At 40.9% G+C, this 12948-nt stretch overlaps 1 protein-coding gene across 6 annotated transcripts in view; it reads right to left on the bottom strand.

Moving 5' to 3' along the window:
* Positions 1 to 11682, bottom strand: part of RCBTB2 (RCC1 and BTB domain containing protein 2) — a 49639-nt gene extending 37957 nt beyond the window's left edge. For 5 of the 6 annotated variants that reach the window (XM_039218017.1, XM_039218019.1, XM_039218023.1 and 2 more), the window contains exon 1: positions 11491 to 11577. The gene's annotated coding sequence lies outside the window, so the exon portion shown is untranslated. Of the gene's footprint in view, positions 1 to 11490 lie in introns of all 6 variants that reach the window. The other variant, XM_039218024.1, reaches the window with a different exon arrangement.
* Positions 11683 to 12948: the final 1266 nt, after the last annotated feature.

Genomic DNA, 12948 nt, shown 5'->3' with positions numbered 1-12948 from the left:
GGACTCTCTCCTTTTCCCCTCTCACTCCCCGTAGAGGGTAGAGGGGGATCGCCTCCCACCCTGGAGTCTCCGATCCCGGCCCGATTTTATCTTCCCCGGTTCGCACTCACGTTAGAAGGCTCTCTCAGTGGATTCTGCGTCTTTTTTCTCCCAATCTCTCAGGTTTTGTAAGGTTTCCAATGTCTTCAGATCTTTTCTGTGTGATGTATGGGCGCGAGTGCAAGTACGGAGCTCCTTACTTCTCCGCCATCTTGCCCCGAGTCTGATCTCTGCCTTTAGAGGACCTAAATTGGACACTCACAGGGCCAATGTTTCAAGTTTTTGCAAGAGTAATTTTCAAAAGCAAATATACATTAACAAAGATAATTTTGTATGACATTTCTTTTTTTTTCTTTCATGCAAGTTTCATTCCAATGTGGGAAGCCAACAATCATAATAGGTACATTATACAATATACTGGAAAGTCATGTTGCCATAAAAATGAAAATGGAGCAAGATAAAAGGGATTAGCGGTCTTGAGGTTGATGGTAAGGTTTTCAATTTTGCACAAGGTGGTCAGAGAGCTTCCCTGAATGTATAATATCTGAGGAAAGACTTGAAGAAAGGAAGAAATGAGCTCTGAGTACATCTAGAGCAAAAGTAATCCATACACAAAATCTATCCACTGCTAAAGCTCTGAGGTAAGAAGATTTGAGCAGCAAAGTGACAAGATCTGATTTTGTTTTGAGTCACACTAGTTCTATGCTGATATTTCTATTATTTTCTTTTTTTTTTTATTGTGGTGTGACATGCAATGTTAGTTTCAGGTGTATAATGTAATGATGCAACATCTGAATATACTGTGAAAAGATCACCACAGTAAAACTATTCACGTCAAGTTACCAAAAAAATTTTTTGTTTCTTATGATGAGAACTTTCAAGATCTACTCTTCTGACAATACTCAAATATGCACCTACAATATTACTGACTCTAGTCAGCATGCTACATATGATGTTCTATTCATTTCATACCCTGAGGTCTGTACCTCTGAACCCCCTTCATCCATTTCATCCCTTTCCCAACCTCCTCACCCCTGGCAACCACCACCCTGTTCTCCATATCTATGACTTCTTTGTTTTATTACTTAGATTCTACATATAAGTGAGATCATACAGTATTTGCCTTTCTCTGATTTATTTCACTTAGCATAGTGACCATTAGGTCCACCCATGTTGTTTCAAATGGCAAGATCTCATTCTTTTCTATGGCTGAGTAGTATTCCATTGTGTACACATACCACACCTTCTTTATCTATTCATCTATCTGTGGGCACTTAGGATGTTTCTATATGTTGGCTATTGTAAATAATGCTGCAATGAATAGGGGTGAATATATCTTTTCAAATTAGTGTTTTCATTTCCTTTCAGTAAAAAACCAGAAGTGGAATTGTGGGATCAAATGTGACTTTAATTTTTTTGAGGAACCTCTGTTTTCCATAGTGGCTGTACCAACTGACATTCCCATCAACAATGCACAAAGGTTCCCTTTTCTTCACAACCTTGCCAACACCTGTTATTTCTTGGCATACTGATAACAGCTATTCTAACAGGTGTGAGGTGACATCTCATTGTGGTTTTGACTTGCATTTCCCTGATGAATAATGATGTTGAGCATCTTTTCCTGTGCCTGTTGGCCATCCATACGTCTCCTTTGGAAAAATGTCTATTCAGATCCCCTGCCCATTTTTAACTGGACTGTTTATTTGCTATTGAGTTATACGAGTTCTTCATACCGTTTTAATATTAACTCCTTATCAGATATATGACTTGCAAATGTTTTTTTCTCCCATTTTGTAGCTTGCCTTTTCATTTTGTTGATGGTTTCTTTTGCTGTGCAGAAGCTTTTTAGTTTGATGTAGTCCCACTTGTTTATTTTTGCTTTTGGAGTCAGATCCAAAAAAACATTGCCAAGACCAATACCAAGAGGCTTACTGACTGTTTTCTTCTAGTTTTATGGTTTCAAGTCTTACTTTCTAGTCTTTAATCCACTTTGAGTTAATGTTTATGTATAGTTTAAGTCGTCTAGTTTAATTCTTTTGCATGTAGCTATCCAGTTTTACCAACACCATTTATTAAAGAGGCTGTCCTTATCCCCATTGTATAATTCTTGCATCGTGTGGTAGAAATTAATTGAACATATATGCATAGGTTTATTTCTGGGCTCTCTATTCTGTTCCACTGGCCTAGGTGTCTGTTTTTATGCCAATACTATCCTGTTTTACTGTGGCTTCATAATTTTTGTTGAAATCAGGAAGCATGATATGTCCAGCTTTGTCTTTCTTTCTCAAGATTGCTTTGGCTATACAGGGTCTTTTGTGGTTCCATACAAATTTTAGGATTATTTGTTCTACTTCTGTGAAAAATACCCTTGGGACTTTGATAGGAATTGCACTGAATCTATATATTGCTTTTGGTAATAGGGACATTTTAACAATATTAATTCTTCCAATCCATGAGCATGGAATATCTTTGTAATTATTTGTCTCTTTCAATTTCTTCCATCAATGTCTTATAATTTGCAGTGTGCAAGTCTTCACCTCCTTGCTTAAATTTATTCCCAAGTATTTTGTTCTTTTCAAAGTAAGTGTAAATGGGATTTTTAAAATTTCTCTTTCCCATAGTTTGTTAGTGTATAGAAATGCAACAGATAGGGGCACCTGGGTGGCTCTGCCAGTTGAGTGTCCGACTTTGGCTCAGTCATGATCTCGCAGTTCATGAGTAGGAGACCCACATAGGGGTCAATGCTGTCAGCCAGTCAGTGCAGAGCCCAGTTCGGATCCTTTGTCTCCCTCTCTCTGCCCCTCCTCCACTTGCACTCTCCCAAAAATAAAATATACTTTTTAATTCAACAGATTTTTGTATGTTGATTTTATATCCTACAACTTTACTGAATTCATTTATTTATTTTTTACAATTTTTCAGCTAGGCTGCTATTGAACCCCCCCCCTCCCGAATATTTTTCAGTTCAGTCATTGTATTCTTCAGCTCTATGACTTTACTATGTACTTTCTTATATTTTCTCTTTGTTGAAGTTCTCACTGTATTCATTCATTCTTCTCCCAAGTTAGGTGAACATCTTTTTGACCATTACTTTGAATTCTTTATCAGGCAAATTACTTATGTCCACTTTAAGGTTTTTGAGGGTGTCTTTTTTTTCCCTGAGGTTTTACCTTATTACTTCATCTCCAACATATTCTTATTTCCTCATTTTGCTTGACTCTCTGTGTTGGTTTCTATCTAATGGGAGAAACAAGTACCTCTCACAGTCTTAAAGTGGCTTTGTACAGATGAACTTTATCTTTAAACTTTATCCTAGCTCTTGGTTGTCTCTTGAACCACTATGACTAAGGAGTCTGATTTATTCTGGACAGGTCCCAAGAAGGTGTGCCAAGAGCTGTCAGTGTTCCAAAGGGGGGGATCTCATTCAGCACCTAGTTTTAGGCTGATTGGAAGCCAGACCCTCAGGTAGCAGCTGTTAAAGTATGCAAATACATACGGTCCTGTGAAACAAGCATAGACTCTCTGGATGTCTAGACCAGGCAATCTGATAGTGTCTCCTGAGTGACAGTTGCAAAAACTGGAGCTTCAGACCATTGTATAAGCTCCTTTCTGGGAGGTCCTGGCAAACTGTAGTGAGGCTAAAGGAAAGCACAAAGATGGCATCCTCCACCCTCTATTCCCTGAGATAACCTTTGTAGCCTCGACATACGTGGCAGACCTGAAGTCTGCCCCTCAGGTTCAAATGCCAGGACAAGTAAATAGGCTTTTTTCACAAATAGACTGGGGGTGTTTCAGTCTGCTGTCTGTGCAGTGCCCTGAGGGTGACAGCCTACGAAAAACTGTCTCTCCATTCATTACAGTCCCAGGGAACTCAGGAACACCAACTATGCCTCCCCATGGTATCTAGGTAGAGGGAGAGTGCAAAATGGTACCCACCAGCACCTCTGTCCCCAAAGAGAGTCCCAACAAGTCCCTGCCCCTCCAGCAGATGTTTTAAGATTAGAAAATAAATCTTCAGGAGAACTATAGACCAATTTCCCTGATGAACGTGGATGCAAAAATCCTTAATAGCCAACTGGATCCAAGAATACATTAACAAAATTATTCACCATGACCAAGTGGGATTTATACCTGGGATGCAGGGCTGGTTCAATATCCACAAATCAACGTGATTCATTATATCAATAAAAGAAAGGACAAGAACCACATGATCCTCTCAATAGATGCAGAGAAAGCATTTGACAAAGTACAACATCCTTTCTTGATAAAAATCCTTACGAAAGTAGGGATCATACTATCATACTTCAATATCATAAAAACCATATATGAAAGACCAACACTAATATCATCCTCAATAGGGAAAAACTGAGAACTTTCCCCCTAAGGTCAGGAACAGGATATCAACTCTCGCCACTGTTATTCAACATAGTATTGGAAATCTTAGCCACAGCAATTAGACAACACAAAAAAACAAAACGCATCCAAATCAGCAACAGAAGGTCAAACTTTCACTCTTCGCAGATGACATGACACTCTATATGGAAAACCCAAAAGATTCCACCAAAAACCTGCTAGAACTGATCCATGAGTTCAACAAAGTTACAGGATATAAAATCTTTTTTTTTTAATGTTTTATTTATTTCTAGGAGACAGAGAGAGAGACAGTGTGAGCAGGGGAGGGTCAGAGAGAGAGGGAGTCACAGACTGAAACAGGCTCCAGGCTCTGAGCTGGCAGTCAGCACAGAGCCCGACGCGGGGCTCAAACCCACGAACTGTGAGATCATTACCTAAGCGAAAGTCGGACGCTTAACCAACTAAGCCACCCAGGCGCCCCAACAGGATATAAAATCAATTCACAGAAATCAGTTGCATTCCTATACACCAAAAATGAAGCAACAGAAAGAGAAATCAAGGAATCAATCCCATTTACAATTGCACCAAAACCCATAAAATACCTAGGAATAAATCTAACCAAAGAGGTGAAAAATCTATACACTGAAAACTATAGAAAGCTTATGAAAGAAACCGAAAAAGACACAAGAAAATATTCCATGCTCCTAGATAGGAAGAACAAATATTTTTAAAATGTCAATAGTACCTAAAGCAGTCTACATATTTAATGCTATTCCTATCAAAATAACACCAGCATTCTTCATAGATCTAGAACAAACAATCCTAAAATTTGTATGGAACCAGAAAAGACCCCAAAGAGCCAAAGCAATCTTGAAAAACAAAACCAAAGCAGGGGGTATCACAATCCCGTACTTCAAGTTGTACTACAAAGCTGTAATCATCAAGACAGTATGGTACTGGCACAAAAATAGACACTCAGAGAACAGAATAGAGAACCCAGAAATGGACCCACAAACATATGGTCAACTAATCTTTGACAAAGCAGGAAAGAATATCTGGTGGAATAAAAACAGTCTCTTCACCAAGTGGTGCTGGGAAAACTGGACAGCAACATGCAGAAAAATGAACCTGGACCACCTTCTCACACCATACACAAAAATAAACTCAAAATGGATGAAAGACGTAAATGTAAGACAGGAAGACATCAAAATCCTCAAGGAGAAAGCAGGCAAAAACCTCTTTGACCTTGGCCGTAGCAACTTCTTACTCAACACGTCTCTGGAAGCAAGGGAAACAAAAGCAAAAATGAACTATTGGGACCTCATCAAAATAAAAAGCTTCTGCACAGCAAAGGAAACAATTAGCAAAACTAAAAGGCAACCAAAAGAATGGGAGATGATATTTGCAAATGACATATCAAATAAAGGGTTAGTACCCAAAATCTATAAAGAACTTATCAAACGCAATGCCCAAAAAACAAATAATCCAGTGAAGAAATGGGCAAAAGACATAAATAGACACTTCTCCAAAGAAGACGTCCAGATGGCCAACTGACATGAAAATATGCCCAACATCACTCATCATTAGGGGAAGTACAAATCAAAACCACAATGAGATGCCACTTCACACGTGTCAGGAATGGCTAACATTAACAACTCAGGCAACAACAGATGTTGGCGAGGATGGGGAGAAAGAGGATCTCTTTGCACTGTTGGTGGGAATGCAAACTGGTGCAGCCACTCTGGAAAACAGTGTGAAGGTTCCTCAAAAAATTAAAAATAGAACTACTCTATTACCCAGCAATTGCACTACTAGGTATTTATCCAAGGGATACAGGTATTCTGTTTCGAAGGGGCACGTGCACCTCAATGTTTATAGCAGTACTATCAACAATAGCCAAAGTATGGAAAGAGCCCAAATGTCCATCAATGGATGAATGGATAAGAAGATGTGGTATATATACACAACGTAATATTATTCAGCAATCAAAAAGAATGAAATCTTGCCATTTGCAACTACATAGATGGAACTACAGGGTACTATGTTAAGTGAAATTAGTCAGAGAAAGACAAGTATCATATGACTTCACTCCTATGAGGGCTTTAAGACACAGAACAGATGAAAATAAGGAAAGGGAAGCATAAATAATAAAGGGAGGGGGACAAAACATAAGAGCCTCTTAAACATGGAGAACAAACAGGGGGTTACTGGAACAGTTATGGAGGGGGTTGGGCTAAATGGGTAAGGAGCATTAAGAAATCTACTCCTCAAATCACTGTTGCACTATATGCTAACTTGGATGTAAATTAAAAAATAAATTGAAAAAATAAATCTTTATATATAGCCTAGGCGCTTTTCAAACTGCTGCTTTTATGCCGGTTCCTGAGTGGGTCTGCATGCAAGCCATTTACAATAAATATTTGTTTTATACAGCCTTTTGCGTTTCCCGGATGTGATATCCATTTTCTATGTGTTTTTCAAGGCCAGATATTTGGGGGGTTCATCTCCTCACTGCAGGTCCCAGGGATTGGGGTGCCTAATGTGGGGGCAAAAGCCCCTCATTCATCAAGGAGAAGCTCCCAACTGTGGGTCACCACTCTGGCAGTGGGTGAGACTGTCTCACATACAGCCCTTTTACTGCTTTGTTGTGAATGTGCTCTTCAGCTAGTTCTCAGGTCTTTTTCAGAGGGAACTCTTCCATATGTAGCTGTAGGTTTGGTATGTTCATGGTTGGAGTTGAGTACACCCACCATCTTGGACCACCCCTAACATTTCCAATTAGATCTGTTTTCTTAAATTTGTATAGTTCTGCAATTTATTTCCAAATTATCCCTGTTTGGAACATATAATTCCTTATTCTAATAGACTGTATTTTGAGAGCTTTCCCTACACTCTAAATAACTACACAGTTGAAGACTAAAAATAAGACAGTCTTTTGATAACTGAACATGATAAACATATAGACTCTTAATCCTCTCAAAGAACAGATCAAATAATTCAGTTCCCTGCAACAAAGCATATAATAGGTAGCCTCTACATATTATTGTCTGTAATCAATGTTAATCAGTGTGTTTGCTAGTAGGACAATATGTCATATTACTTGGTAATACCTCTGACCTAAATAAAGACTTAAGCTGATTACAGGACATACATTCATTTGCCTAATTTATTCAACAAATGTTTATTTAGTGCCTGCAGAAGGCACTAAGCTGAAAGTAAATACATAAAAGAAAAAACAAAAAGGAGCAAAAGGAAATCCACCTCCCAGGTGCTTGTGTCAACATTACCCCAACACACTGGTATTTGTGGGCCTTAAGATCTAATAACCTAGACACACTGTATCTATGAGAACAAAACATTTTCTATGGAACTGATATTTTGCAATTGATCAGAAGCTTCTAAAGGCTGATAACCATTCTTTAAATAATACCTGAAAAAAATAATAATTTCTGTGAATAAAGCCCAGTGTTATGTATTTTTTAATCCAACTTAATAATATGAGGTCAACTCGAAAGCTATGCTTGAAAAATATAATATATTTAAAAAAATTCCTGCAATACAGAACTCAGTTCCTTTAACAAATTCTCCTATCTGGGCAACACAGTTGATGATGCTTCTATAGTCAAAGAAATAGGACATTAAAGAAAACTAATGTTTTTTAGAATACCAGCACACAATTTACAGGCCAGTGTGTTAATGAGCTCCAGTCCAAGTAAATGTCAATGGGGTACTGATGATTCCCAACTATATGCTAGCTGAATCATTAAATGGATGTCATCTGTGAGTTATGAGTGATAAAAATATAAAATAAGAGATGATGATTCCAATTATCATTTGCAAAGAAGGATGATAGCTATAATTTACCTCCACTTGAATGAGAGGACATAAGCCTACGAAAAATAACAGTGAAACACCTACACAGCTGCTAACTAATGTGAGGCAATTAAAAATAGGATGGACAAACTGAAAAACTGAAATCACAACTAAAAGTCAAGTACAACCTCAAAGGAAATGGTATTGCCATGTTTATGGATAAGCATCAAACTGACTTACAAAACACAGAAACATCATTGCTACTTTAATTAGGTTTGTAAAAAGGAAGGGTGGCAAATTTCATCGAGAGATGAAGATCTTCAGTCCCAAGCAAAGCTGTATTTAGTTTGACAAGATTATTAAGCTCATCAAAGTTAGCCTTTTCAACTATACATAGCAAAAGTGCCCCTTTCAAATATGAAAAATTATCAAGGTATGTTGATTTTTTATGTTGTTATACTAGCTACAATGAGTTGATACTTGAGACATTTGTAAATCCATTTGAAATTTAGGTCCTTATAAAATACAGTTTAAAAAAAATCCTAACATGCTATCTGCTCCTCTGAAGAAAATATTCCCATTGAAGTCCTGTATTTTCAGCCTCAAACAGGAGTCTTTGATATTATTCTGCAGCCCTGATAATTCCACTCCTGGTTTCAAATCTCTCTTGTCTGGTCTATTTTGATTTATACTAATTCAACTCCAGTAAACCTCAAAACTAGTGGTATCTTAGGGGCATTTTAATTTCACGTTAACCAAGTGATAAAACCAAAATTAACATGACAAACTCCTAAAGACTTAGGCAAACTCCATAAGTCCCCTATACTTATAGCTCCGATTAATAGTCTTTGATATTTAAACATAGTGTTTGTAATCTACTGAAGTAAAGGACCCAAAGGAAAACACACCTTACTATCAATCAGCCACTTTCTCTAAGTCTTGCCTGGTTCATTGAGAAATCTCTAAGAGCAATAACCTAATACCTTAAAGCATGACATCATACCAGGTGAATCTTCAACACAGTTTCAAATAAAGCAACTGACCACTGTTAGAAAACAACTTCACTAGTCAATCACATTCAGAGAAACATTAAGACGCAACTGCAAAGTGCAATAATACGTGCAGAAAATATACACTTTTTCTCAACACGTCTGTAGTTTTCATGTGGTTGGTCTCCTCCACTTAAAAGCCAGCCTTTTCATTTGATGTGCTGAGTTAAATTGTAAAGTTCTGAATAATTTAAACCCAATTTAAAAAAAAGTTTTTTACCTGTATACTATAAAATACGGTTACACGTGTCACAATGGTCACGCTCTGGGCCCCCATGAAAAATACAGTAGACAATGACAAGGAACATTTTCTCCCAGAAAGATACTCAATTCTAATAGCTAGTTCTCTGTCTTGAACATCACCGTCAGTTTATCCTTCAGACCAACATAACCATTCTATATAAAACTGCAACCCACACCTGCATAACACAATTTTCCAACATGATAATCAAATATATTTACTGTCAATCATTCTTTTCTAGAACATAAGCTCCAGAGGGAAGGGATCTTTGTCTGTTTTGCTCACGAACATATCCAAAATAACTGGACAGGACCTGATGCAAAGCACTCAGTATTTGTTGAACGAATGAGTTAATCCACAATGAGAATTCAGTACAAAATATGCTCTGAATATAGAGTAGACAGAGCATACACATACAAATGCATAATATCAGACAGTGGTTAAATGCTACAGAGCCAAAGCGAACAGGGTAAGAGGCTGGAGAGACAGACAGTAGTAGCAATTTTAAATGAGGAAGCCACCTCTCTAAAATAAAGGCAATTGAGACTTGAACGAAGGTGGGTGCCATTCATATTTGGGCGGAGGGGTGAAGTGGGCTTTAAGGATGGCGGAATTAGCAAATGCCGAGCCCCTAGGCTGGAGACCCACGTGGTAAGCCGAGCAAGCCCAATGAGGCCTGTATGGTGGGAGTGGGGTGTGCAAGAATGTATCACTTCAATTGCCTTTACTTACTACTTAATAACCTGTATAAACTGCCTAATGCCCTGGGAAATAGAGATTACCTTTCACCTAGAGTACTCAGATTCCCTGATAGTTAAGTTCTTCTTCTGTTTACCAGCCCCCAAATGTCTGTATCAGCGCATCATATAAAATTACAAGGCACGGTAATGACTTTGTCAAAAACCGTGCAGAGTAGCCTCAGGAGTCACGAAACTGACTGAACTAAGCACCACTGCGCAGGAAGGTGTAAAGCCAAGCAGGAACTTGGTACTAGAAGTGTGCAAAGCCACGAGGCTCAGTAAACATTAAACAGTGCCGGAATGCGAGTCTTGGGGAAAGAGCACAGCACAGTCCCAAAAGCAGTTTGAGAACTCTGCCACTTTCATTCACCTCTAAGAAAAGACTAAGTCCCTAGCTCGGTACGAGGCAGCTCTGTGACATGCATTCTGGGACAATCCTGGACTCGAAATGCTCCGACATTTTACGTAACTTCCCAAAGAACAAAAACAAAAAGTTCGCTCTGAACTCGCCTTCCAACTCAGGCAGGAAGTTCCTCCTCGGCCAAGGCGGGGCGCTTGGGAAGTTTTCAGCGTCTGAAAACCTCTATTTCCGGGGCTGAGTGGAGCTATACCTTGCGGCTTAAAATACAGGTTTTCGGCGACTCTTCCCATGCCTCCACAGCTGCTTCGCCTAGCTTAGCCAAACTTTCTGCGCTGTCCCTCGACAACAGGACCAAATGTCGGAGGCACAACACTGAGTTAGCAAGCTGGTTCGGGCCCGGGAGCTAGGTGAATTGGGTTTTCGCGGGTCGAGGCGACAGAAGTAAAACGGCAGCACCCTACGCGGGGCGAAGAGCGGGGTGGGAAGGCGAAACTCTGAGGTAGGCGCCGCCGCCACAGCCCGGGGCAACGCGCTGCCTCACCGTCCTGAGGCGAGAAAGCCTCGGGGCAGGCGTCGCCGCACGCGACCCTCGCCCCGCGCACCACATCGGCCCTCGCACATGCGCGGCGCCGCCTGGGCCTGGCGGCTTGGGTGGGAGAACAATCCCAAGGTCCCGCGCCCACGCCCGCCAGCGGATGTGCGCACGCGCGGCGTCGCCTAGCTCCTAGGCCCGGGCGGGGGTGTATCCCTGGGGGCTGCTCTCCAGCTGTTGCCGGGTTCTGAAATTCGGACCGCGGGGGCGGGGAGAAGTGGACAGCAGCTGGGTGTTCTAAGGGCCTCCCGCTTCGAACCTGACGTCCCCTCTTGACTTCCTACATCTTCCGGTCCCCTTACCTCAGCGCAGGCCTGAGCCGCATCCGCTCCGCCTTCTGGGTCGCAGTTACTGCTCGGTCGGGGGCACGGAGCAGCGATGAGTTGGCGCCTCCCCCTGAAGCAGCCTGGCCTCGGCAGGTTGCGTTCGGGTGCCAGGCCGGGGAGGGGAAGGGAGGAGAGAGCACTCGAGGAGAAGGGGCCGGCGACGGCGCCTCGCCTCGCCCCTCCCCTCCTCGCCCGGCTGCCCACTACCGCCCCCACCCCTTCCTTGCTGAGTCCCCCTCCTTTCGGAGCGGCCCCCACGACTCTCCCCCGCTGAGTCCGTCTCCGCCCTGTGGGACACCCCCACTCCCACCGTCGCTAGGGTCCTGGTACCCAAAGTCTTGGGAATTTGGGGTTGCCTGACTTGGAAGGGTGAGGCTTGCAAATTGTGCTTGGGCAACCTTTTCTACAGTCCTTGTCCCCCAGCCGGTCCCACCACCAGGGAGCTCTAATCACGTGTTAACATGGTTTCTCCGTTTGTCCCTCACTGCTGTGGGGTCTAAGTCCTGTACTCCTGTAATACGAATGCTGAAATAATGACTGATTTGTCTTGAGGGGGTGGTGAACTGAGTTACCTTAGGACCAAGGTCTTCTGGAAAAACCGCACTTCCCCTTTATTAATTTAGTAATTTCTTGTATTACACTGCACCTCTGTTGGCCTTAGTAGACTTTAGTAAAATGCACCGCATGTAATATAATTATAATGTGCAATAATTTCTTTCACTTTAAGACTTATCTTGGCCTGAGTGGGTTTTGGTAAAATGCTCCACGACTAAGCTTATTAGGGGTTCCTAGGAGGTAAGCTGAATGCCTTTACACTGGCTTTTAAATGAGAACACAGGTTCAACGTTTAAATGATTTGCTAAAAAATTGCACAGCCAGATCGAGATCTCAACCCAGAGTGATCCTGTTCATCTTGTGTGATCTGGCCTTCCTCATTCATCAGCAAAACATCATTCCAGAATGTCTAGCTGTTTTTATTGCAGTTGCTGTCGTTGGCAGACACTTACGTCTATTATCAGAGCATACTACATTGAACCCCAGAAGGACACTTGCATTGATTTACTTGATTTTATAGGTTATGAGCAGGGCAGGAGTTATAGTGCATGACACTGCCTAAAATTAAGCTTTTCCCCTGAAACCATTAGTTACCTTTTGTCCTTTTGGTATAAAAGGTGACATCACCATAATTGAAAGGATCCCTTGGATTTTTTACTTGAAAAGGAGAATTAGAAGGAACTCCTTCCAGAGTATTTATCTAAGGGAGAGGATTGCCACACTAAAAAGTAGTGAGATAAGGCGGGGTTATCACTAACACACCTTCCTTTTAGTATTTGTGATGTTTATATCTCATTAGATTGTGAAACTCTTCAGAAAACAGATCATACCTTATTTCTGTACCATAAAATGTTTAATAAATGCTTGTGGAATCAAATT

Source organism: Hyaena hyaena, unplaced genomic scaffold, assembly GCF_003009895.1.
Source record: "Hyaena hyaena isolate Hyena2069 unplaced genomic scaffold, ASM300989v1 scaffold_728, whole genome shotgun sequence".
NCBI classification, from domain to species: domain Eukaryota; kingdom Metazoa; phylum Chordata; class Mammalia; order Carnivora; family Hyaenidae; genus Hyaena; species Hyaena hyaena.
This window is presented reverse-complemented; position numbering and strand designations above follow the sequence as displayed.